Source organism: Entelurus aequoreus, linkage group LG03, assembly GCF_033978785.1.
Source record: "Entelurus aequoreus isolate RoL-2023_Sb linkage group LG03, RoL_Eaeq_v1.1, whole genome shotgun sequence".
Taxonomy (NCBI): Eukaryota; Metazoa; Chordata; class Actinopteri; order Syngnathiformes; family Syngnathidae; genus Entelurus; species Entelurus aequoreus.
The window spans coordinates 24,680,805-24,708,542 of NC_084733.1; the positions used below are offsets into that span (position 1 = coordinate 24,680,805).

At 40.3% G+C, this 27,738-nt stretch overlaps 1 long non-coding RNA gene across 1 annotated transcript in view; it reads left to right on the top strand.

Annotated features, from left to right (window-relative positions):
• LOC133645612 (uncharacterized) overlaps positions 1-20,654 on the top strand; it is a 101,597-nt gene extending 80,943 nt beyond the window's left edge. The window contains exon 3 of the long non-coding RNA XR_009825156.1: positions 19,676-20,654. This is a non-coding gene — a long non-coding RNA (uncharacterized LOC133645612). The remainder of the gene's footprint in view (positions 1-19,675) is intronic.
• Positions 20,655-27,738: the final 7,084 nt, after the last annotated feature.

The window sequence follows — 27,738 nt, forward strand, 5'->3', positions numbered from 1 at the left end:
CTTAAGAGTTGGCATATTGTTACATGTTGCTGTTATTTCAGCGCCGCTCAGAGACAAACTGGATTGGTAAAAATGACGCTGATAGCCAAAATGTGTGGGAAACTTGCAAAGTACCAAGGCTGCGCATAATTTGCGGGTATTAGTTGAATATGCATGAATTGGTGCAATCGCATATTCCTGGAGAGACTGCCTCAGCAATTGGTTAAAGCAATAATAAATGCAGACATAAATGCACTTTGAGTTATCATTTTTGATGTGTTTCGTACATATTGGTGTACATTAACACCTTTTTATTAGAAATGTTATAGCAGAATTGTTCAAAATTGGTTCTTGTTTTTTTAAGGTAATTCTAATTATGCAACACACATATGGCAATTTCTAAAACAGAGAGGACTTTTAGTGAATGCATGGAGAAGTATTTGATTTCTATTGAAGGTATACTATAGGGCTTTCATTTCTGCAAAATATTACAACATCATCTAAAATGTATTCATAGATATATTTATATATAGAGACATAGTTTTTTTTAGATACAGTGGAAGCTCGAAGTCTGAACACAATGCATTCTAGAATGTGGTTCATTACCGATTTATAAGCACATTTTCCAATAGAAAACTATGGAAATGTAATTAATCTTTTAAATAGTGTTTTTTTTTGTTTTTTTTCCTTACACTTGCAGTTTTTCCCTGTCATGGGTCACCACAGTAAGTCAATTGCAATCATTATTTTCACATTATCTAAAAGTATTACAACATTACAAAGACAGTTGGAGTAGGCGGTTTTTCCATAAACATGGGTTGAATTATACATACATCAAGGCATCTGTTTATTTGTGTGAAAAATGACTGAATTATTTTCCTTAAAACTATTCGGGTTGCGTGGGACATGAGCCAAGGAAGAGGAGAATGTGACATATTGGTGCCGATCCAGATAACTATACAGCTGTTGGAATTTTCTTTCATTTGTTAACCGTGGTCTGCACTCTCCATTTAAAGTGCATGACTCAAATGAGATTTGGGAGATTTATGTAGCAAAGGTCGGAATAATTTCCGCAAAGTCTGCCAAATAATATCCGCGTTTCCTTACCATACAGGTGATGTCATTTAAAACAATTATCGAAGCATCTCAGTACTAAAGTTCTTATAGAGGGGCTTTTCTGTGAAGATAAAGTTTTAATGTCTAGTTAGGGGCCCTCTTATCCTCCTAAAAAGCTTCCTAATGACATCTGAAATGTAGTCCATCTCCATCAATTAAGCCCAAACCAGCAGCATTGGACGCTAAGCTTATAGCTAACTTGTTGGGCAGCAGACAGATGCAAAAAAAATAAAAATAAATAAAAATCAATCGCAACCACTCAGGTCCGTGTGCTTCCTGGGGCCGGGTTTCAAATCAAGGGCTTAATGTAATTCTCGGGCACAACAGGATTTGTGTTAGTTCCAGAAGGGTCAGTGAGGTTAAGAGCTGTTAAGTAGTAGTGTTTAAATCCTTCCTAAGCGCAACCACCACAATGCCGGAGCCTCCACACTCCTCTGGACTCATTTCACCTCAGGGTGTGGTTTGAATAACCCAGAAGACTAAATGCAGATTAAAAGCAAACCACAATTCCCTCGAGAATTTTGTTTTGGTGAATTAGACTATTTGGAAAATTTGAAGGCTGAAGAACAAGGTTGTAATTAGGGTTTGGACATTAGATGACGTTGATAACAAGTAAACCCCATCAAATGCAAACCTAACTAGATGATCACAATAGTAAGTAAGTAAGTACATTTTATTTTATTTTCACAGATGAAATCACAAAGTGCTGTACAAAACATAGGTGAAATAAAACAACAATTCAATTTAAAACATCAGGGGCAACATCATAAGAAGGATACAACGTGGATTAAAATTGAAAGTTAAAAGATTCATTTACTAAATGCTTTACTAAAAAGAGAAGTTTTCAAATGTTTCTTAAAAGTGTCAACACAGTCAAGACCACGGAGGGACTGGTGCAAATTAATTTCTTTTTTTTTTCATTTATTTACTTATTTCAGACAATGACATAAAGAAGTACAAGTTGACAACACATAATAATATAAATTAATGTAGTGCATGATTGTCCAGTTTTGCCTGAAAGGGAGTGGGAAGAAGATCATTTATTTAATCCCACCCCCAGTTCTCCATTCAGTGATTATTCACATGAGTTTCACTCTTACTTTGTTCAAGGATTATATTACAGATGTTGTATCATAGTGGCATTACCACAGGTAACAATAATTATTACACTTTAACAATAATTTGTATCAACAATGTAGGAATAATGAATATACCAACAATGGTAATAGACAACATAGCAATAATGGTAAGGAAACATTGAGCACATGTTAACACTTTGAGACAGAGTATAGCAGCAGGTCAAATTAAAGACCCTCATCTCTATATTTGAACCAGACCCCATGTTTGTATGATAGTTTAAATCGATTAATAGTTTGGCATTGCTTGTGTTGTAAGTCCAGTTTGTTCCATAGTTTTACTCCGCATACAGACACACAAAAACGTTTACGAGTGGTTTGAGCTCTCGGCAGTAAGAAATATCCAAAGCCTCTCAAGTTATGAGCCTGCACTCGTCTTATAAAAAAACGTTGTAGGTTAGGCAGCAATAATTTGTTAAATGCTTTATACAAGATTACTAATGTATTATATTTAACAAGGTCATCAAATTTGAGCAACTTTGATTGCATAAACAGATTACGAGTATGTTCTAAATAACCAACGTTGTGAATGATCCGCACTGCTCTTTTCTGTAATATGATCAGAGGATGAATTGTGTTGTGGTAAGTATTCCCCCATACTTCAACACAGTATGTAAGGTATGGGAGTACTAAGGTACAGTATAGAGTACGGAGTGCATTTTCATTGAGGTATAGTTTTGCTTTGTTTATAATTGAGAGGCTTTTGGAGATTTTTGTTTTAATGTGTCTGACATGAGGTTTCCATGATAGTTTACTATCAATTACTACTCCCAAATTGTTCCAGAGTATGGGAGCTTTAGCCTGAAATGTCAGGTCTCCACAAGTTTTTGGGATCTTTAGAAGACCCACGACTGAAGACCGGAGGCTGCGCCCTGAAGAGTAGGGGCATAGCAAGTCAGTGATGTACTGAGGGGCCCCACCATGCATTGCACGGAATGTCAGGACTAAAATCTTAAACTCAATGCGGAATTTAACTGGAAGCCAATGAAGACTGGATAAAATGGGGGTAATATGGGCTGTTCTGGGTGCACCGGTCAAAAGTCTGGCGGCCGCATTTTGTACAGTTGGAAGTCTCTATAGCGTTGACTCGTTGAAAAGAGTGAAAAGAGAATTGCAATAGAAAATACGAGGCAACATTAACGTGTGAATGATAATTTCGAGATCCAATCTTGACAACAAATGTCTCACTTTTGAAATTTTTCTGAGATGATAAAAACAGTTTTTGGTCAGTTGAGGGCAGTGGCCCTCCAAATACATTGACTGATCAAACACGACCCCAAGGTTTCTGACGCTGCTTTTAACAGATGCACCCAGAGCACCAAGGGAGTTCTTCATCAGGGGAATCTTTTTATCGGGAACAATTATCAGAGTTTCCGTTTTTGTAGAATTTATCTGGAGGAAATTTGAGCACAAACAGTTTTTAATACAGGATACTGTATTATGATATGTTAATAATGGATACCCAATCACCTAAGAATGCTTAGTAGCAGGAAAATTACATAACTGGATACAGTAGCTCTTGAGAGTAACAGCATTTTTTTTAAAAACGGCAATAATAACGCTGTTACTGTTTTCCACTTATTTCCTAATCAGAATGTTACAACGTTGTTTACATGACTGAAGGCAAGACTCTGTTCTAAAGTTCTGTTCTTTTCAAAACACGTCGCGAACGTGTGACATAATTAACTGCCACAATGGTTGTCATAATGGCTTCAGGGGAAAAAATAAAACGAATTGGTGAGGTTTGTCTCATTCCTAGCCTAGAAGCAAAGCGATGAATAGCCCGGATCACAACCGTGTGACGATCAAACATGACTTTTAACACCATCAAATGGTACTTGTTGGTGTTTACAGCAGTTTAAATCAAAGCCTGGTTGATTCTGTTGCACACGTTGCTTTTAGTAGGCTGTTAGCGTCAGCTGCTAAACTAAGCTATCTACGGGGTTCCGAACAACGTACCGTATTTGGGGGGAAAAGCATTACCCCTATTCATAGATCAATAACTGAGAATACTTAAAAAATTTCCCACATTAATGCACAGTGTATTTCATACTTGAAATATATTTAGTTTAAAACAAATTTCTCCAGAAGACACCACACAATGACAAGTCCTGTTGACTGACCTCTAAAAGGATGATAGTCGTCTCTTTCAGAGGTCTTGCACACACCCAAAGTTGGTTTGTCCGTGAGCCTTTACCGACTTGGCATTAGGAAATGTTTGGCCTGTAGATAAAGTGACTCCGTTGACGACCGAAATACAGGACACAGCTTGCTCCAATCTTGACTATTGGATGTGCTCGTATGGATCAATTTCACCAATTTTACTTATTTTTTAAGGTGGGGAGCGCTTGGAACAGGGTCCAGTTTGTCCCGATATTTTATAATTATGTACGATCCATTTTAATCCAGTTTATTGCTCTCTCACAATATCGCTGGTTAAGTACATCCATGTACACTAAAACTTTCTCCAGCAAAAATGGCTACCCATCCTCCACAATGCATTGCAAAATCACGTGCCCTTTCGAGCCCTATTATTATCTACTGATGTCAAACCGCTGTTATTTGATATGGCTCGCTCAGCTAGGTATTTTAAGGGGGGTTTGAGGTTTGAGGTTTGCGGGGGCCCCCAAAATCCCCTCAGTGCGGGGCTGACTACACACTGTAGGAAGATATACTAACTGCTAACGGCAAGCAAGAGCCCTTGAATGTAAACAAAGGTAGGCAGAGCAAAACAAATATCGACAGTAACAATAACAAATAAATGATCAGTAGGCCTATATGGTCTATACCAGTGTTTTACAACCACTGTGCCGCGGCACATTAGTGTGCCGTGAGATATTGTCTGGTGTGCCGTGGGAAATTATGCAACTTCACCTAATTGGTCCAAAAAAATATATTTTGCAAATCAATAATTATAATCTGCAAATAATGTGCCGTTGCTTAGTGTCTGTGCTGTGTAAAACTCGGCAGGGTAACCACGTAATACTCCATGTCAGTAGGTGGCAGCAGGTAGTTAATTGCTTTGTAAAAGTCGGAATGTGTCGGGTGAGACGAGGATGGTTTGTTGTGATCCCAATATGCAGACCACATCGGGAGGCAGTGTGCAGGTAAAAAGGTATGTAATGCTTAAACCAAAAATGTACGAAAGGGAAAGGGAAAGGCAATGGCTAGGGAAAACGAAAGTAAATCTGAACTGGCTACAAAGTAAACAGAAACAGAATGCTGGACGACAGCAAAAACTTACAGCGTCCACAAAGTACATCCGTTCTTGACTTGATAATCAACAATGTCCACACAAAGAAGGATAGCAACAATGTAAATAGCCTTGCTTGCTAACACAAACCAGGTGTGCGGAATAGCGCTCAAAGGAAGACATGAAACTGCTACAGGAAAACACCAACAAAACAGGAAGGGCCACCAAAATAACAGCGCAAGACAAGAACTAAAGCACTACACACAGGAAAACACCAACAAACTCAAAATAAGGCATTTTTTAACGTTTTCTGCTGGTGGTGTGCCTCCGGATTTTTTAATGAGAAAGTGGGCTTGCTAATGAGGGACAGCCTTCACCCTAACCGGGAAGGCACCATCTCTCTTTCCAGAAATATAAACTACTATTTGAATCAAGCTTGACTAACTAAACCACGGGTGTCAAACTCTGGCCCGCGGGCCAAATTTGGCCTGCCGTGTAATTTCACTTGGCCCTTGAGGCGATATCAAATTAACACTAGAGCTGGCCCGCCGCAGTAATCGGCGGTGCCGCGGTAACACCACATTCATACTTGACAACCCTTCCGGGAGACTCAAAATTTTCAGTGCCCCTCCCGAAAGTCTTCATCTAGTCCAACGAGTGCTGGCCCAGTCACAGAAATATGTGCGGCTTCTGCACGCACACACAAGTGAATGCAACGCATACTTGATCAACAGCGATAAAGGTTACATTGAGGGTAGCGATATAAACAACTTTAACACTATTAGAAATATACGCCACACTGTGAATCCACACCAAACAAGAATGACAAACACATTTCGGGAGAACATCCGCACTGTAACACAACATAAACACAACAGAACAAATACCCAGAACCCTTTGCAGCACTAACTCTTCCGGGACGCTACAAAGAATGTGTGTGTGTGTGTGTGTGTGTGTGTGTGTGTGTGTGTGTGTGTGTGTGTGTGTGTGTGTGTGTGTGTGTGTGTGTGTGTGTGTGTGTGTGTGTGTGTGTGTGTGTGTGTGTGTGTGTGTGTGTGTGTGTGCAAGGGGTTCTGGGTATTTGTTCTGTTGTGTTTATGTTGTGTTACGGTGCGGATGTTCTCCCGAAATGTGTTAGTCATTCTTGTTTGGTGTGGATTCACAGTGTGGCGTATATTTCTAACAATGTTAAAGTTGTTTATTCGGGCAGCCTCAGTGTAACCTGTATCGCTGTTGATCAAGTATGCGTTGCATTAACTTGTGTGTGCGGACAGAAGCCGCACATATCCCTGTGACTGGACCGGCACGTTGTTAGAATGGACGAAAAGCGGACGTTAATGGCAGTGCCTTTAAGGCACGCCCCCAAGACAGTGGTCCGGGTGGACTATGGTATAAAATGACTGATGAACACCTTTGTTCGATAATGAAGGTTGCCTCAGCTCAAAGCCTGATCCCCGACATTAATGAACTAACATCCAAGAAAAGATGGCAGGTATCTGCTTGGGCACATCAGATTAGATCAGTGTGTTGCAAACTGAGCAGTTTAAAGTCCTGAAAGGTTGGTTTATTCATTGTTATTTTATTTTCAAATTTATTAGCCTGTGGAAAAGGTTAATGTTAATATTTACCTCAGAAGGCTGCAAATAGAAAAGAGGCATTCAATTTGTATTTAAATTGTATTTGATATGCCATTGATATTTTTTTATTATTATTAACACAAATTCCTCAAAACAGCCCACTACCAATAATATGGGCTTTTTAAACCTCAGACCTTACCTTTACCTTTACCTTACTAGCCTATATAAATCAACCACTTATAAATACACATTAGTAGGCTAAATGAACCTCTTCAACATAAAACATCAGACCATTGTCTCCCAAAACTTTATTAGTTAATGAGATCATTAGAGACAACAATCTTAACATCATTGGTCTCAGCGAAACTAGGCTAAAACCATGAATTTGGATGAATTTAGTCTTTTCTGACTTCTAAAAAAAAATAAAAATCGATTTTTAAATGAATCATAATTCTTATTTGTAACGATTATTATTTGATTTTAAAAAATTATATATATATATATATATATATATATATATATATATATATATATATATATATATATATATATATATATATATATATATATATATATATATATGTATATTGCCCATACCGGCTGTACAGATTTACTTTAGAAAAGAGAAGTGTTGGATACTTCTCTAGTTGCGTTATTTGTATTTGAATGTATCACATGTTTGAGTAGAATTGTACTAAACAAAACCAGTTTTCTTTTAAGTAATATAGAAATGCATCACAGCTGTTTATCTATATTACTATATTATGGAGGAATGTGGTAAATCATAGAACTGGCACCAAATGTTATTAAAAAGTATTGATTTTGAATCGAAAATTGTTTGAGAATCGTTTCTGAATTGAATCGTTACCCCCATGAATAGAATCGATCGGAACCATGTGGTGCCCAAAGATTCACAGCCCTAATAAATGTTGTTACAAAGTTGGATATTCATGTTTAACAATGCCAACGCAACAAATCATAAGCTTTATGCATTTTGGCCTTGGCAGTTTTGGATGCCTCTTTTCACAGGGTTTTGCAGCTGGCCACATTGTGAAGTCACTGCAAGGTGGACGTACTTATTTGGACATTAAGTCAAACTCTCAGCTGGGAAAATGCCAAATGTTTTCTGAGGTGGTACTTGGTGGAAAAAAAAAGTTTGAGAATCACTGATCTAGACCACAAAGAAGTGTTCTACATGTAGATTAAATTATCGTACGTCCTTTTAAAGTTTGGCAGTCAAGTTTAAAAATAGTGCTCTTCTTTTGACATTACTTACAAGAAGTTACTTGCTCAATAGAACCTTCAAGTGCTTGTAGTTTGCTGAGTCTGCATTTATCTAGCACTAAAATGAGGCACTGATTGCTACCTTTTTTTCCCCCCAGTCTTGGTGCCACCGTTTATAGCAGGGGTGTCCAAAGTGCGGCCCGGGGGCCATTTGCGGCCCGCAGCTAATTGTTTACCGGCCCGCCACACATTCTGTAAATGCTATTGCAAAAATTAAAAAAACATTTAAAAAAGTGGAATGAGGTGAAATCTAACTAGAAAAAGTTGCAATGTTGACACAAAGCTACCACGCAGGCTTTTTCTTTTCTTTTGTCTATCTTTCTTTTTTCTTTTTTTGCCATTGCTCCAAAAAAAAAAAAAAAAATCTATGTTATAATGAATTATTGACCTATTCAAGGCTCCAATTATTTCAAATATTTCACTTTAAAATGTTTTATGTGGGAAATATTGCATATATTGTGTGGTTGCCATACAAAAACATCAACATTTTATTTGACAAAAGAGCATAAAACAAACAATATAATAGTTCAAACGTAAAATCGACAGATATATCTGAAGTGAGCTCGTAACTTAAGTGTTGAAAGTAAAAAAAAAACTAATAAAAATGTATCACTTTCTGAGTGGGGCACCTTTTGGATACCAAATATATTTAATGGGATTTTATTTATCTTTTCCCAGTGATTACTCAAAAATAATAATGAATTAAAATCAATGGTGTCCTGCATTATTGATATTTTTAAGGCTGTAATTACTTCACATCAAACATTGCTTTCTGAATGTTTTGGGCAGTGGGGGGAAATACTGCATATTTCAGTTTTATTATAAAAAACTAAGTTGTCTTTGACAGAAAAGGCATAAAACCTTTTTGTTTTTTTAAACTTTATATCAACCTGAAGTTGATATACTGTACAGATTTACTGTAAGCGTCATATAAATAAAAAAAATAATAATTTGACTTGTTTTTAACATTTTAATGACTTAGACCAGGGGTGGGCAATTAATTTTCACCGGGGGCCGCATAAGCAACCCGAGCACTGCTGGAGGGCCACACGACAATATTTCAATTAGATTTTGCTCAATATTATTTTTGATATACCGTAAGATAAATAATAATGATGATAATAATAATAATAATTTAATTTAACCTAACTTAACTTTATACAAAAGCAGATTGCTTTTGATGGTCACTTTATCCTGCATTATCCAACATTTTTCCCCATCAGATTTGGACAACCATCTGTTGTTAAAAATAGTTTTTAATCATATTTATTTTATATTGTTTTTTATATTGGTTTTATATGTAATTGTTTTTTCTTTTTATTCAGTCATTGGTGGAGCTAAGGATAATATTTGAATATTGTTTTTAATATTGTTGTGCAGCACTTTGGAAACATTTTGTTGTTTAAATGTGCTATATAAATAAAGTGGATTGGATTGTCACACCTGCCAGCATGTCCCAACACGCATTTACCTCTGTGAACAAGTCATTACCTGTGGTTGTCTCTTTAATTGACTGCATCAGAGCTCTCATCCAAAGTTAGCGAAAAACAGTCCATGTCTCCGGGCATTATCAGCGCAACAAAGTCCAATAAGCACTCCTTAATAAACTCTCCGTCAGAAAACGCCTTACTTTTTCTGGCGCTTTTGTGAGAAATGACGAAACTTGTCCTGACGGCTGCATCTCTGGGGGTGTGAAATATGGCACAAAGTCCTTGTTGGGTTTGCAGTTTTACCATCAACGCATCAGCCTCCCTTGCGCGCGCTTCATCAGACACATTCCGGTATTTTCCCTCGTCTTTCTTCGTGTAGTGGCGATTAAAATGATATTTAAACACAGCAACCTGTGTACCACACATTAAGCACACGGCTTTACCATTAATTTATGTAAAGAAATACTTGGCAGTCCATGTCTTGTTGGAAACACGCCATTCCTCATCAACTTTTCTTTTTTTAGCGTCTCATCACTTGTCTCTATGCACCTTCACTCACAGGTTCCCCCCGGACATACGGCATAAATAACACATTTCAAAATAAAAGCAGCACAGTTGTATTGCGCGCACGACATAGATGTTTTTTAAACTTTATTTTGTAATTTGTGATTGCGCCGTTCAATTCACTCACAATCGCACACGCGCATACGTCCACACGGAAGTTCTACAAATAACGCGTTTCAAAAGAAAAGCAGCACCGTTGTATTGCACACTCGACATAAATACTTTTTGAAATTTATTTTGTAATTTATGATTGCCCTCACGCGGGCCGGACAGGGATGCGCAAAGGGCCGGATGCGGCCCGCGGGCCGTACAATGCCCAGGTCTGACTTAGACCCTTTATGGCACATATGTCAGAGTCAAGGCCCGCGGGCCATATCCGGCCCGCGAGAAGGTTTTTTACGGCCCTTGGGATGATCTTGATTTATTATTAGAACCGGCCCGCAGACCGCAGATCTTTTTTTTTTTTTTTTTTTTTTTTATTTTTTTTTTAGACCGCAGATCTTTTACACGCACCAAGCGGATGCCGGTCCAAGGTTCCGAAAGGGGGCGAGCGGCCCGCCGGGACGCGCCTGCCGGCCGAAGGCCTGCAGCCCGGCCGTCAGTCGCGGAGCCCGCCGTGCCACGCGCGCCAAGGGGGCGGGCCGAAACCCGGCCCCGAGGCCCTGAGACTTCTGCTTTGTTTCCCCAAACCGCGCGTCACCGCCGGGCCCGCACCACCGTCGGGCTGCAGCCCGAGCGTCGGTGGCGGAACCCGTCATGTGCCGCGCGCGCCAAGCGGAGCGGGGGGGTCAAGCGGGCCGAAACCCGCAGGCCACCCCCTCACCACGAGGCCCTGAGACTTCTGCGTTTGACCCCTACGCGCTGCCCGTCGGGACGCGCCCGCCGTCAAGCCACGAGGGCCAGCCATCGGGTCGCGGAGCCCGCCGTGCCACGCGCGCCAAGGGGCGGGCCGAAACCAGCGGGGGGTTTCGGGCACCCAACTCGCCTCCCTCCCACGGAGGGAGGAGGGGGGTTTAATGTGAACATTACTGTGCAATCACATATTTAGAGTTTTTACTCAATTCAAGTTTAAAAGTTAAAGTTTAATATTTGTTTTCACTGCATGTTACTTCTCCTTAAACAAAGTGTTGTTTTTGATTTATAGATTTTTGCACTTTATTTTATTGTATTTCAATTTAATTATATTTTAAAAATATTTCAGTTGAGTGGATGATAGAAAATTGTTATTATTGTTTTTTTCTTTGAAGTAAATTTAGCCCACTTTTGCTAAAATAGAAAATATAGGCTACTGATGGTGCCTTGAATACCGGTTTCTTTCATTTAATGTTCATGTTATGGGGATTTTTATATAAAGGAAATTTGTCTTTTGTGTCTGTTGAAAATTAAAGATTACTGACAGAGCCATAAGAAAATATTGCTTTATTTATCTGATCATATTGGAATATATTTGTTAGGTTTTCAGTAGGTTCAATTAGGTTCACTAGACTATATGCGTCATTTAAAAATTTTTCAATGAACATTCGAACAGTCCGGCCCTCGGCTTGTAGCTAAATTTTTTATTTGGCCCTCCGTCCATTTGACTTTGACACCCCTGCTTTATGGTAAAAAACAAACAAGGGTTGGAATTGGGGGTTGAATCACCAAAAATGATTCCCGGGCGCGGCACCGCTGCTGCCCACTGCTCCCCTCACCTCCCAGGGGGTGAACAAGGGGATGGGTCAAATGCAGAGGACAAATTTCACCACACCTAGTGTGTGTGTGACAATCATTGGTACTTTAACTTTAACTTTAACTTAACATATATTTTGTTATGGTTTGAAAATTAAAAATATCAAAATGGCCGCCGCATGCTTTAATTTTTCCGTGTGCGGCCCTCAGTGGAAAAAGTTTGGACACCCCCTGGTTTGGACACCCCTGGTTTATAGTGTTCTTATGATAATGATAACTGAGTTTCAGTACCCATCCTTTGGTGGGAGTTGTTACAAACCTTAGCCACACAAGAGCATAAGCTGCAACGATGCCGAGTCCCGAACGAACTGTCGAGTGAAAAGTGGCATATTTTTAGACTGGAAGTCTGGAAGTAAAAGGCATAGACGTGGAGTGTACATTATGTCCAAGAGCAAAGTTCATTATAACACACTAATCTCATGAAATATCTCTCAACGACACATGCTACTGCAAAGCTAAACCTTTTAGTGGAGATGAAACATTATGTGTACCAGTGGTGGTTTTAGGGTCCAATACACGTTACTTGTAATGTAACTATAACTAATTTGCCCAACAGTGAGGCCACGTAAAGACGGACACGGATAGTTTCAAAAACGCTTATTTGGTGTTAAAACGATCTACATCGACACAAGTGTAGTTTCAAAACTGTCTATGTCTACACACAAACACATACACTTGCTGTCATGCACGTTTAGTCCAATCAGAAGCCTGGAAAAGTAGCCACAGCTGACTTGGCGCCTTGTGTACACCTCTGTTATTATAATGCTTATTTTGATATACTATATACAGTATACAATTCCATGTACATTATCTTTAAAACCAGCCTGCATTTACAAAGAGCCCTGAGAACATGATGAACACTCTTGGAGTTTCAACATGTTTAATCAGCAACATGGTGATATATTAATTGTGCATTGAAGTGTAAATTATTTCTAAAATCAGCACGCAGTAACAAGTAGCCAAGGAAACCTCTTGAATAGTCAAGTACCTAAAGCGTAAGGATGTGCCTGTGCCGCTGCAAAACTCTCGTGGAATTATAATGTATTTAGCCATCAATATAGTGATATATTACATGTGCAATAAAGTATACATTGTCTTTAACATCAGTACTAGAGATGCGCGGATAGGCAATTATTTCATCCGCAACCGCATCACAAAAGTCGTCATCCACCCGCCATCCACCCGAACTAACATTTTATCAAAACCACAACCGCCCGCCGCCCGCCCGTTGTTATATATCTAATATAGACGATGCAAGGCATTAGTGAGGTTAGAAAGGAGAAAGGAGACTGATCCAATGCAGCAGAGACATTCAATGCGTGCCACGCGTTAATATCTCTTGGCCACGCATTGGAGGCTAAGAGCTACCGTAATTTCCGGACTATAATCCGCTACTTTTTCCCCTCGTTCTGGTCCCTGCGGCTTATACAAGGGTGCGGCTTATTTACGGCCTGTTCTTCTCCGACACCGACGAAGAGGATTTCGGTGGTTTTAGTACGCAGGAGGAAGACGATGACACAATGATTAAAGACTGACTTTTCATATACCGGTAGGCTGGTTATTTTGATAACGTACAGGCGAGCACTTTGTATTACTTTGCACCGTTGTATTATTTGTACTCTGCATGAATGCTGTTTGCCATGTCAAAGATGTGAAAGTTTGATTGAATGATTGAAAGATTTATTGTTAATAAATGGGACGCTTTGCGTTCCCAAACAGTCATCTCTGTCCCGACAATCCCCTCCGTGGTAGCAGGAACCCCTATATACTACGGTAATTACACATCAAAACCCTGCGGCTTATAGTCGGGTGCGGCTTATATATGGAGCAATCTGTATTTTCCCCTAAATTTAGCTGGTGCGGCTTATAGTCAGGTGCGGCTTATAGTCCGGAAATTACGGTATTAATGCGTGATAATATTATTTATCATTATTATAATATTATTGTCATTTCCATTAGGAAAGTGTTGACTATTATTGTTATTTTTTTCCCCTGGTCTTTAGTATTCCCTTTTTTAGTTTGTCACGTACCACGTTTGCTATCTTTTTATTTTTTTCTTCTTCTTCTGTTGTGTTGTGGTGTGCTGTGTCACGCCAAATTTCTTCCCCCTACAAGCCCCCCCCCTCCCATTTACTTCCGTGGTCATGTTTCCTCTTACGTCATTGACAGCGATCGATAGCACTTCGGCTTTGACTGCCCGTCTTTGACAGCTGCTGGAATCTGAAGAAATCAATTATTGTTTTTTTTTGTACAGGCGCGAAACAGGACCGTCGCGTGCCGGTTAAGGACCCCCGGCAACTTTGTGACTTTATTGGATGCAGCCCCGGAAGTAAATGGGGGGGGGTTTGTTAGGGGGAAGAAATTTGGCGTGACAGCTGCAGCAGTGTGTGATGAATAATTGCCTGTTTCAAAGAGTGCTGCTCGTTTTTCGTATGTGGGTAACAACATTTAACTATGTATATGTACCTGCCTGGATCTATTTAAAATCTATTTTTTTCGTCATGCATCCGCCCGACTCCGCGCATCTCTAATCAGTACACAATAACATGAGGAAGGATACATCAGGCGCGTTATATGCATGCACAACGTTGCGCCCACGTCCATCTACACCAGACCTGGGCAAAATACAGCCCGTGGGCCACATGCGGCCCATTAAGATGTTACATTTCAAAGTTCATAATTTTTTTAGACCTTGAACATCAAAACTGTCGCCACCATTATGATTTTTTTAGTTTTTAAATGACCGTAAGTCTTGAACTATAGAAAGTATTTCAATGGTTGAAATCTGCACTTTTGAGTGTTTTACAAGTTATTACGGTAATCTACGTCACAGCAGCTCAGACGACGAACAAAGCAGAGTGGGCGGGGTTTGTTTTCAGAGAAGCCAGCCCCAAACGCATTTGTCAGGAACAGATGCGGAAGCACATTTTTGCAACAAATGTCTGCATAAAAGTGATAATATATCATATTGTAGTTGTTTATTACCCTTTGCATTCATATTTTGCTGTTTGTTACATTTTTGTTGTGTTTTGCTTGATTGTCAAATATGTCTATCGAGGAGCTGGTCTGATGTTCATATGTTGTTAATATTCAGTGTTTTATTGTTCATAGTTAATATTGTAAATCCCACTTTCTTTAGTTTAATGTACATTTTGGGTGTCCCATTCAGTAAAAAAGCTGTAAAATTCCATTCTGGTTTTTTTGAGGTGGTCTGTTTTTAGAATTCTATCGAACATTATGACTTTTGGTATTAGTGTTCCTGAAAAAAGGGATCCAAAAACACATACTGTACAGCAGATTTTTACAGCTAAATGTGTATATATGATTTATACACACATGTACATCGGCCCCCCCCAGACACAATTTTTCTCTTAATGTGGCCCCCGAGTCAAAATATTTGCCCAGCTCTGATCTACACAATTGGAACCAAGACACTTAAGTTAACTTCATGATCTGTTGTTAAATAAAAATTAAAAACATGAGTTAATGTTGTATCTTTTCTATGACACAGAGCAAAAAGTCTTGCTTGTCAAAGTTGGTCCATCAGCTGGAGGTTAGACAGCGATCATATCCAAAAGAGCTGACTGTCATTGGCGCAAAGCTCATTTTGATGCGTCCTTTCATCAACGTAGAGTGAAAATAGCAGCATGTTTACATTCAAACATTCAGTAAGTGCTCTTATAGTGTGTTAAGAGCCAGCAAGGCGGTGTTGTTGAGCTTTGGAAATGACAACGCACGACCGTGGCGTCATCAGTCTCCGTTTGAGCGGTGTGCACACATACGCTGAGCGGAGAGTTTTGGAACGCTCCACCTTGGTCAGCGTTTGCAAAAGTCTGCGTTTTTACGGACACCGGTATGCGTTTGCGTGTGGACAAGAGGCCTAAACGCAGAAATAAGTATGCATTTATTAAGTATCCGTGTCCATGTGGATATTGCCTGATTTTGAAAGGCTACACATCTCCAAAAAACACTTGAAAATAAGCAACAGTGACATTTGTTGTAATCAAGCGCACAGATGTACTCCAAACAATTAGACAGATATGGCCGGAAATCTGCATCTGCCATGAAATTGTCGAGGTATTATGATCTGCTTTCAGCGCTCTCAAAGGTCAATGCATGCCAAGAACATGACATGGTGCTCCGCTAATACCGCTGCAACCGTAGATGAGACAGGGAAATTAATCAATGGTAAATCTCTACCTCGTAGATACAGACTGGAAGAAAAGTGGAAACTTAATTATACATTGATCCGTGCACAGATCAACATGGCACGAACAGAAGGACGGTAGTCATACAGTCCAGCAACTTAGTCCGGGGTCGTACATAACCTCTGTCCTGAACCCTACAGACATTAATTTGTGTTTGAAAACTGTCTCAGTGTTACAGTCACGGTAATCCACATACATTGAATGCAAGGAAACTGGACTTGTTCTTAGTTATCCATTTATGTATACGTTTCACCTTCAATCCAACAGGTTTCAGCATTGGAAATGACTTTACTGAAATCCATTCCTGAACCTATTTAGGATGCCTCTCTCCAGAGCATGTTCCATCTTGAGACCTAGAACACTCTAGTTCAGGGGTTCCATAACTAGCATTGGAATGTGAATGGAGGCATATCTGCGACCTGAACAGGCCAAATGAAACTGACGAATGCATTATTAGGAGGTACTACAATAACCAGTGTTCAGGTGTTGTACTCTTCTAGGATTTTTGCTGGGAGTCTTATTTGTGAGGTCAGAACTCACCGGTGAGAGAGGGCCTAGTTTGTACAAGGGCTGGTGCTTAGGTCGGAGTTCTCAAACTATAGAAAATATTTGACCATTACTGTTTTTGTATAATAACCTAACAGCTTTTCGATTGGGTACTAAACCAATAAAACCACAATTTCAAAATGATTACTACAGAGACGCAATCCTGACCAGGATTTAGTAATCAAAACTGAAACAAATCGAACTAAACTTTACCTTTTAATGGAACATGCCTGAAAGAACAAACCAAACCCTGGTTGAATAATTAGAATCCAGGCTATATCCCCCCAAAATGTCCCTATTTTTCCCTTTTGCACTACTCTCAAAACGAGTGTCACATTTTATGAAGCCACATGAAAGTTTTGCGTTGGGGTCATTGAGTGCATCAGACTTAAGATCTCCAAAATACAACATCCACATAACAAAAGGGCACATTTCTATCACATTACATGGTAGGCAATGTGGCAATTGATAAACTGTAGACAACTCATTCCAAGGAACTTTTCAGAATCCTTAGATCCCCCACGGTGGTGATTTTTTTGCCCAGTGCAGGTTTACCTTGGATGAACCGAAGTATTTGGCTGTGGGTAGATGTGGGCGAGACCGAGAGAAACAGAGAGAGGGGGAGCGAGAGAGAGAGAGACAGAGAGAGAGAGAGCGCAGGCTCTAAGCAGGCTGAGCAGCAAGAGGCTGATTTATAATTAGAGTGAATGTCGGTCCGATACCCCCGCTGTTCTGCTGATGGCTCCATTGCACTGAGACGTTCTGCTGTGATCTTAATTTGAATTCTGCAGCACGACAATGCATCTTTCTGTCAGTGCACACAAAATGTCTCATATAATGTAGACTTTGGCCCGCATTTTTATCCGCACCTGGACTACAACTAAATATCATATGTTGATGTGATATCCCTGCCAATAGAGAACCAACTCATACTGTGAAAAAATAACATATTAGGCGTTTTGCAAGGTTCTGCTGATGAGTTATCTATTCGGGGGAGTTCAAGTCTTTCCAGGTTTATCAAAGATGGTGCACTGCAGCATGCAAACTACCTGGAAGCGTCAGGAGGGAAAATGTGTCTAATTAGAAAAAGCGCCAATAAAAACATCCTTTCCAAAATGTTTGAAAATATTCTGTCTGCTTCAGTATTATCATCATTCTAAACACTAATAATTTTCACACTGCAGAGATGTTGATGGCTTTGTTTTGTTGAGCAGCATTACATCACACAGTTGGGGTTTGGATTGTATACTCATGTGGATGCTTGATGGTCATTGGCTGATTAACACTAATCAGAATCCTGCTATTAATGTCTCACAAGTCTATTGTCTTTTTGAAGTTAAATCAATACAAAATGACACAATAGAGGAGTTAGCTGATGAATCAACGGCATCACTTCTGAGCTTCCAAGATAGAATTTGAGTGTGTTTTTTGTCTGTGGAGGTCATGATGCTTATTGATACTGAATCATTGCTCTCATTGTCATGGATACTGTACGCGATTTATTTTTCATGACGTAATGTTAATTAATTAAACACAGCAATTTTAGAATGCTTCAATATAAACAATCCAGGCTTAACTTTTGTTCTATTGTTTATATTATTAGACTGCAGAAGATCCTGGAATATCCAAAGGTTGAAATTGTTTGTTCTTTTTCCAGCACGTCTTGGTTTTTATTTTGTTTTTGTTTTTATGACTTTAAACCCAAATAGAGCTGCAACAAATAATCAAATAAAGAGATGCATTTTGCTTGGATGATTTGTTTCATGGGTTCAATGATTAAAAATACACAGACACGACTACTTGCAAGGGAGCGCACATGAGAGCGGTGCTGCCTATGCGTGCCGTGGCCTGTGTGTGTGTGTGTGTGTGTGTGTGTGTGTTTGTTTGCGAGCGTGCGTGCATGCATGCATGCATGTGTGTGTGAGTGTGTGTTTATGTGTATGGCAGGTACAGTCGAGTGGCAATGGAGAGACATGGCTCAAAGAAAAACAGTGATAAGAGGGAAAGAGAGCAAAGGACCCAAAGAAAATGACAGACGCTGTCAACATTTGTGCAATCATTTTGAACTAAAAAAAGACAGCCAACGTGGTGAAATGTTTGTACTGTCAAATTAAGCTAGTATCTTACCCCGGATTTCTGCTGGATGCGTAACAGCTGCTGAATATATAGCCTATCCCAGCTGCACTCGGGCGGAAGACAGGGTACACCCTGGACAAGTCGCCACCTCATCACAGAGCCAACAAAGATAGACAAAACCATTCACACTCACATTCACAGTAATATTGTTATAAACGCTAACGCAGACTGGCTATTTTTAGCGGCGCCAAGATCACAGAGAGCTAACTAGCTTGTGGTGATATATGGACATTTTGAGCCGGTGAGCTGATGCATCACCTATTAATTGGTGAAAGTTAATTCTAGATGATAAATCATGCCTCTCACCTGGATAGTAGGTTGTTGCCATAAACCAAGAAGTTGGTCAACTTTGACTTTCAACTTATACCCCGAGATGAGGAGAAAGACACAAAGACGCTCATTTGCGGCACTTTTTTATTTTTTATTAAACCTGCCTGAGGCTTATGATTAATTACTCATCCCGACGGGAAAATACAAACATCCCATTAGTTGTCAACCCAGTGAGAGCAGACATTGTACAGTAAGTGACTATTATTTTGTGTTTGTAGTTCTTGTTCAGCACTTAGCAATAATGTTGCATGATGCTTAGGGCTTCATCTACTGACGGTTTGTGTGTACTAAAACATGTGCAAACCTGATAGCACACGCAAAGCTGATCTACTAAATGTGTGCAAAGTGGATTGTGTCTGTTAAGTGAGCAGAATAAGGTGACTCTGTTTTAATCAGCAACTAAGTTGTTCAATTATGCACATTAAACATACAGGCTGCGTTCTCTTAGGATAGAGTGATGGATTGTTTGGCGGCGCAGCGCCCGCTCTCTCCCCGAGCGTGAGAATCTGCTCCAGTACAGGGTGAGAAAGAAAAGGTATCTACATTATTCTGTATGCCTCGCATGTATGGAACAATTGACAACAACTAATCCTTAAAGTAAAATGTATTGTTGAAAGTCGATTTATACACAGAGGTGTCAGGGAGTGAGCCTGTGTGACGTTACAAAATCCTGATGGGCTACCCTTGTTTTACCTATATCATTAAAAATACAGTTTCCAATAGGGGTGTAAAAATGTTTGGTTACAAATCGATTACCGATTTTAACTTTAGAGATACGAATACATCGTTTGGCGAGGCTCTGGATCGACGTATATATGGTATGGATCAGTTGTCTGAAATATGGCTGCTCAAATCTTGCGAGATTTCTGTTATGACGTAATACGAGAGTACCGTTCTCGTTTGCAACTGACGACAGAGCAACATGTCAGACAGTACTGAAAGTTTATAAAACAATGCACCCACGAATATTAAATCTAAGTTGTCATTAACGTTTTGAAATTATAAAGAAAAACGAATGGTCGGTTGGATAAAAGTATGGCCGTTTGTAACGTTTGTACTGCACTGGCTTCCTGTGCACTTAAGATACGTCTTTAAGGTTTTATTACTTACGTATAAAATATTAAACGGTCTAGCTCCATCCTATCTTGCTGATTGTATTGTACCATATGTCCCGGCAAGAAATCTGCTTTCTAAGAACTCCAACTTATTAGTGATTCCCAGAGCCCAAAAAAAGTCTGCGGGCTATAGAGCGTTTTCTATTTGGGCTCCAGTACTATGGAATGCCCTCACGGTAGCGGTTAGAGAGGATATCTCAGTAGAAGCATTTAAGTCCCATCTTAAAGGCCTACTGAAAGCCACTACTACCGACCACGCAGTCTGATAGTTTATATATCAATGATGAAATCTTAACATTGCAACACATGCCAATACAGCCGGGTTAACTTATAAAGTGACATTTTAAAATTCCCGGGAAATATCCGGCTGAAACATCGCGGTATGACGACGTATGCGCGTGACGAAGTCCGATTAACGGAAGTTATGGTACCCCGTAGAATCCTATACAAAAAGCTCTGTTTTCGTTTCATAATTCCACAATATTCTGGACATCTTTTGCAATTTTTTTAATGAACAATGAAGGCTGCAAAGAAGACAGTTGTAGGTGGGATCAGTGTATTAGCAGCGGACTACAGCAACACAACCAGGAGGACTTTGTTGGAGCGCTAGCCGCGCTAGCCGCGCTAGCCGCGCTAGCCGCGCTAGCCGCCAACTTCACCTTGATTTCCAACATCTCCGGGCCGCCAAACGCATCGGGTGAAGTACTTCGTCCTTCTGCCGATCGCTGGAACGCAGGTGAGCACGGGTGTTGATGAGCAAATGAGGGCTGGCTGGCGTAGGTGGAGAGCTAATGTTTTTAGCATAGCTCTGTGCAGTGCGGTTGCTAAGTTAGCTTCAATGGTGTCGTTAGCACAGCATTGTTAACCTTCGCCAGCCTGGAAAGCATTAACCGTGTATTTACATGTCCACGGTTTAATAGTATTGTTGATTTTCTATCTATACTTCCAGTCAGGGGTTTATTTCTTTTGTTTCTATATGCAGTTAAAGGCCTACTGAAATGAATTTTTTTTATTTAAACGGGGATAGCAGATCTATTCTATGTGTCATACTTGATCATTTCGCGATATTGCCATATTTTTGCTGAAAGGATTTAGTATAGAACAACGACGATAAAGATTGCAACTTTTGGTATCTGATAAAAAAAAGGCTTGCACCTACCGGAAGTAGCGTGACGTAGTCAGTTGAACATATACGCAAAGTTCCCTATTGTTTACAATGATGGCCGCATGAAGTGAGAGAGATTCGGACCGAGAAAGCGACAATTTCCCCATTAATTTGAGCGAGGATGAAAGATTTGTGGATGAGTAAAGTGCAAGTGAAGGACTAGTGGGGAGTTGAAGCTATTCAGATAGGGAAGATGCTGTGAGAGCCGAGGGTGACCTGATATTCAGCTGGGAATGACTACAACAGTAAATAAACACAAGACATATATATACTCTATTAGCCACAACACAACCAGGCTTATATTTAATATGCCACAAATTAATCCTGCATAAAAACACCTGCGTGTTTGTTATGCTAGCTCCTAGCTCCTCTGCTAGCTCCTAGCTCCATAGAACACGCCAATACAATTCAAACACCTGATCAACACACACAATCACTCAGCCCAAAAGACCGTTTACCTAACCCAAGGTTCATAAAGCTTATATATTTTTAAAAAGTTACGTACGTGACGCGCACATACGGTCAAGTTATCGAATGTTTAGCAGCCAAGGCTGCATACTCACGGTACCTGATATTCAGCTGGGAATGACTACAACAGTAAATAAACACAAGACATATATATACTCTATTAGCCACAACACAACCAGGCTTATATTTAATATGCCACAAATTAATCCTGCATAATAACACCTGCGTGTTTGTTATGCTAGCTCCTAGCTCCTCTGCTAGCTCCTAGCTCCATAGAACACGCCAATACAATTCAAACACCTGATCAACACACACAATCACTCAGCCCAAAAGACCGTTCACCTAACCCAAGGTTCATAAAGCTTATATATTTTTAAAAAGTTAGTACGTGACGCGCACGTACGGTACGGTACGTGTTATGCTAGCTCCTAGCTCCTCTGCTAGCTCCTAGCTCCATAGAACACGCCAATACAATTCAAACACATGATCAACACACACAATCACTCAGCCCAAAAGACCGTTCACCTAACCCAAGGTTCATAAAGCTTATATATTTTAAAAAAGTTACGTACATACGCAAAAAAAAGCCAAAGCTGCATACTCACAGTAGCACGTCTGCGTCTTTGTCATCCAAATCAAAGTAATCCTGGTAAGAGTCTGTGTTGTCCCAGTTCTCTACAGGCGTCTGTGTATCCAAATCAAAAGTCCTCCTGGTTAGAGTCTCTGTTATCCGAGTTCTTCCATCTTGACTGCATCTTCCGGGAATGTAAACAAAGAAGCGCCGGCTGTGTACTGTTGTGGCTGACTACGTTCGAAAAATACGTCCATTTCGCACCGACAACTTTCTTCTTTGCTTGCTTGGCTTCCTTCTCCATAATGCAATGAACATGATTGAAACAGATTCACGAACACAGATGTCCAGAATACTGTGGAATTATGAAATGAAAAGAGAGCTTTTTCGTATCGGCTTCAATGTGGAAGGCATACCCGTGTTCGCCGGGCTACGTCACACGCATACGTCATCCGCAGAGGCGTTTCGAACCGGAAGTTTAGCGGCAAATTTAAAATGTCACTTTATAAGTTAACCCGGCCGTATTGGCATGTGTTATAATGTTAAGATTTCATCATTGATATATAAACTATCAGACTGCGTGGTCGGTAGTAGTGGGTTTCAGTAGGCCTTTAAAGCAAGATGCTATCACGTTAGCTCGTAGCTAAAGCATTTCGCCGATGTATTGTCGTGGAGATAAAAGGCACTGAATGTCCATTTCGCGTTCTCGACTCTCATTTTCAAGAGGATATAGTATCCAAGGTGGTTTAAAATACAAATCTGTGATCTACAATAGAAAAAGGAGAGTGTGGAATCCAATGAGCCAGCTTGTACATACGTTACGGTCAGAGCGAAAAAAGATACGTCCATCGCTGCCTCTCAAGTCATTCACTGTAACGTTCCTCATCTACGAATCTTTCATCCTCGCTCAAATTAATGGGGTAATCATCACTTTCTCGGTCCGAATCTCTCTCGCTCCATTGTAAACAACGGGGAATTGTGAGGAATCCTAGCTCCTGTGACGTCACGCTACTTCCGGTACAGGCAAGGCTTTTTTTTATCAGCGAGCAAAAGTTGCGAACCTTATCGTCGATTTTCTCTACTAAATCCTTTCAGCAAAAATATGGCAATATCGCGAAATGATCAAGTATGACACATAGAATGGATCTGCTATTCCCGTTTAAATAAAAAAAAATCATTTCAGTAGGCCTTTAAAACTAATTTGTATAAGCTAGCTTTTAAATAGACCCCCCCCCCCTTCAAGACCAGTTGATCTGCCGTCTCTTTTCTGCTCTGCCCCCCTCTCCTGCGTGGAGAGGTTATTAGGTGACCGGAGATGATGAGCGAGCTGTTCAACGTCGGGACCCGGGGTGGACCACTCATCTGTCCATCAGTTGGGGACATCTCTGCGCTGCTGACTTGTCTCTACTCAAGATGATCTCCTGCTGGCCCCTCTCACACTATTAACTAGATCCACTCGACGTCCATTGCACCGGTGACGCGGGGGTCCCCACATCTGCGGTCTCCTCCAAGGTTTCTCATTGTATCCCATTGGGTTGAGTGAGTTTTTTCTTGCCCTGATGTGGGATCTGAGCCGAGGATGTCGTTGTGGCTTTTGCAGCCCTTTGAGACACTTGTTATTAAGGGCTATACAAATAAACTTTGATTGATTGATTGATACAGCAGCAATAAAATAGAGGCAGCACGACTAATCTGATCACCCACCTGTTGTCATGGCATCGAGACACTCAAGCCAGAGATGAGAGAGCTAGGGATGCTAATGCTAGCAGGGCTACCAACTGGCAAGACAAAGACACTGATTTGAAAGACTTCCAGCCCCAATTTAGCCATAAGTTTGCGAGGTAATCCCACCAACTACTGGTACCGGTTTCAAATTGAGTCGGTCCACCTGGACCGTGAAGATTCTGGACAAATGCTACCGGTATTTTTTTTTTTATCCAGCTGATCGTCGTTCCTATGACACACTGTTACATTCGGTTCAGCTGCCGCTGCATACACATAACAAATCAGCTTGGAATAACTACAAATAAGAAGCAACACCACACAAAAGTTTGCAACACAATAATTCATCCTCGAAAGTCTCTCAAAGTCACGCACGCTAACAAAAGTTAGACAGTTTCAAGTGAACGAAACACTTAAAAGGGAACTGTACTTTTTTTGGAATGTTGCCTATCGTTCACAATCATTATAAAAAACATGACGGCGGGTGTATTTTTTTTTTTATGCATTCGAAATAGCAAATAAATAAAATATTTGAGCTTCTACACTAAAGCTGCTGTTTATTTTAAAATGTTGGCACTTAATTGTATCTTGCACTTGTGTTACTGTGGTGTTATAACACCTATACTTGATGCACAGCTTGCTTTCTTTATTTCTCTGTATTTAATTGTGCTACCTGAGCAAACAACAGTAAATACCTGGTGGCTTTTCCAAAAGCGTGTTGTTGACATCTTCTCTTCTTTAAGATTATGGATTGCAATAATTGTATCGAGATTCATATTGAATCAGCATTTAAGATATAGATGCACAGCCCTACTAAACAACCTTTACAAATCAAAACGGAAGATGACGAAAATATGTTAACACTCAAATAACAATAATACCACTCTTAAGAAGTAAGAGCAATATTTATTGGGTTTTTTTTGCCAAGGAAAGTATATTATATATACTGTTTTTTCCAAATAAACTTAGTGTGTGTATAAGTACTTTTTGGGCATATTCAACAATATCGTGTACATTTTGTCCACAATAGCCATGGTATGTAATGTTTATATTGTTACATCCCTAGTATTTACAGAGCTAATAAGCAGAAACAAGGTAAAAGTCTATTTGGGCAACTAAAGTCATGGGCAAGTCTGAGCTCAGAACATGTTGACATGTTATAGTTTTTGCACTCCAACAGTGGCTTGTTTTCTTGAAAACCAACTTACTCACTGACTGCGTTGTTGTAATCTTTAAAGTTCTTAGCATTGTTAATGCGAAATCCCATATGTGCACAGTACACTACTAATGCATGTTGTCTATTTTGTTGTAAAGGCATATTTGAATGTCAACAAATGGGCTCTAATGCATTATCATAATTTATAAGTGAGCTTTTTTGGAAAAAAATTGTATTCATTTTTTCCTTATTCATTAATTTGAAGTTGCTCAAAAAGGTTCATTATGTCCTCTTATTCATGTACTTGGAGGCGGTCTAAACTTTGCCATCACGCCAAAGAAGGTGCCAACAGAAGATTTCATTTTAGCTACAGAACTGGCATGTCAGAAAATAACCGAACAGGAGCAGAAGGCGGAGCTATGCAATAGCAGGGATATTAAAAGCAGCAAAACTCCCACAAAGCACCATCACAGAAAAGGAAAGACAAGCTATCATTACACTCAAAAAAGACGAAACCATCACCATCATACCAGCAGACAAAGGAAGAACTACAGTAATAATGGACAAGGATGCATATCATGTCGATCATAATATTTTATTAGAGCGTATCAAAACGCGTATTGGGATGTCAGACTTAGCCTTGTCTTGGTTTAACTCTTATCTTACTGACAGGATGCAGTGCGTCTCCCATAACAATGTGACCTCGGACTATGTTAAGGTAACGTGCGGAGTTCCCCAGGGTTCGGTTCTTGGCCCTGCACTCTTTAGTATTTACATGCTGCCGCTGGGTGACATCATACGCAAGTACGGTGTTAGCTTTCACTGTTATGCTGATGACACCCAACTCTACATGCCCCTAAAGCTGACCAACACGCCGGACTGTAGTCAGCTGGAGGCGTGTCTTAATGAAATTAAACAATGGATGTCCGCTAACTTTTTGCAACTCAACGCTAAGAAAACGGAAATGCTGATTATCGGTCCTGCTAGACACCAACATCTATTTAATAATACCACCTTAACATTTGACAACCAAACAATTAAACAAGGCGACTCGGTAAAGAATCTGAGTATTATCTTCGACCCAACTCTCTCGTTTGAGTCACACATTAAGAGTGTTACTAAAACGGCCTTCTTTCATCTCCGTAATATCGCTAAAATTCGTTCCATCTTGTCCACTAGCGACGCTGAGATCATTATTCATGCGTTCGTTACATCTCGTCTCGATTACTGTAACGTATTATTTTCGGGTCTCCCTATGTCTAGCATTAAAAGATTACAGTTGGTACAAAATGCGGCTGCAAGGCTTTTGACAAAAACAAGAAAGTTTGATCATATTACGCCTATACTGGCTCACTTGCACTGGCTTCCTGTGCACTTAAGATGCGACTTTAAGGTTTTACTACTTATGTATAAAATACTACACGGTTTAGCTCCAGCCTATCTCGCCGATTGTATTGTACCATATGTCCCGACAAGAAATCTGCGTTCAAAGAACTCCGGCTTATTAGTGATTCCCAGAGCCAAAAAAAAGTCTGCGGGCTATAGAGCGTTTTCTATTCGGGCTCCAGTACTCTGGAATGCCCTCCCGGTAACAGTTAGAGATGCTACCTCAGTAGAAGCATTTAAGTCCCATCTTAAAACTCATTTGTATAATCTAGCCTTTAAATAGACCCCCCCTTTTTTAGACCAGTTGATCTGCCGTTTCTTTTCTTCTCTCCTCTTCTCCCCTGTCCCTTGCGAGGGGGAGTTGCATAGGTCCGGTGGCCATGGATGAAGTGCTGGCTGTCCAGAGCCAGGACCCCGGGTGGACCACTAGCCTGTGCATCGGTTGGGGACATCTCTGCGCTGCTGACCCGTCTCCGCTCGGGATGGTTTCCTGTTGGCCCCGCTGTGGACTGGACTCCCGCTGATGTGTTGGATCCACTGTGGACTGGACTTTCACAATGTTATGTCAGACCCACTCGACATCCGTTGCTTTCGGTCTCCCCTAGAGGGGGGGGGGGGGGGTTACCCACATATGCGGTCCTCTCCAAGGTTTCTCATAGTCATTCACCGACGTCCCACTGGGGTGAGTTTTTCCTTGCCCGTATGTGGGCTCTGTACCGAGGATGTCGTTGTGGCTTGTACAGCCCTTTGAGACACTTGTGATTTAGGGCTATATAAATAAACATTGATTGATTGATTGATATGAAAAACGGAAATGGAAACAATGCTAAAAGATAACAACACATATGAGATAATAAGAAAACATCCCACAGAAGAAAAGAAAAACATTGCTCAAGACTTTCCTCAAACCATTGCAAGCAAGAAAATA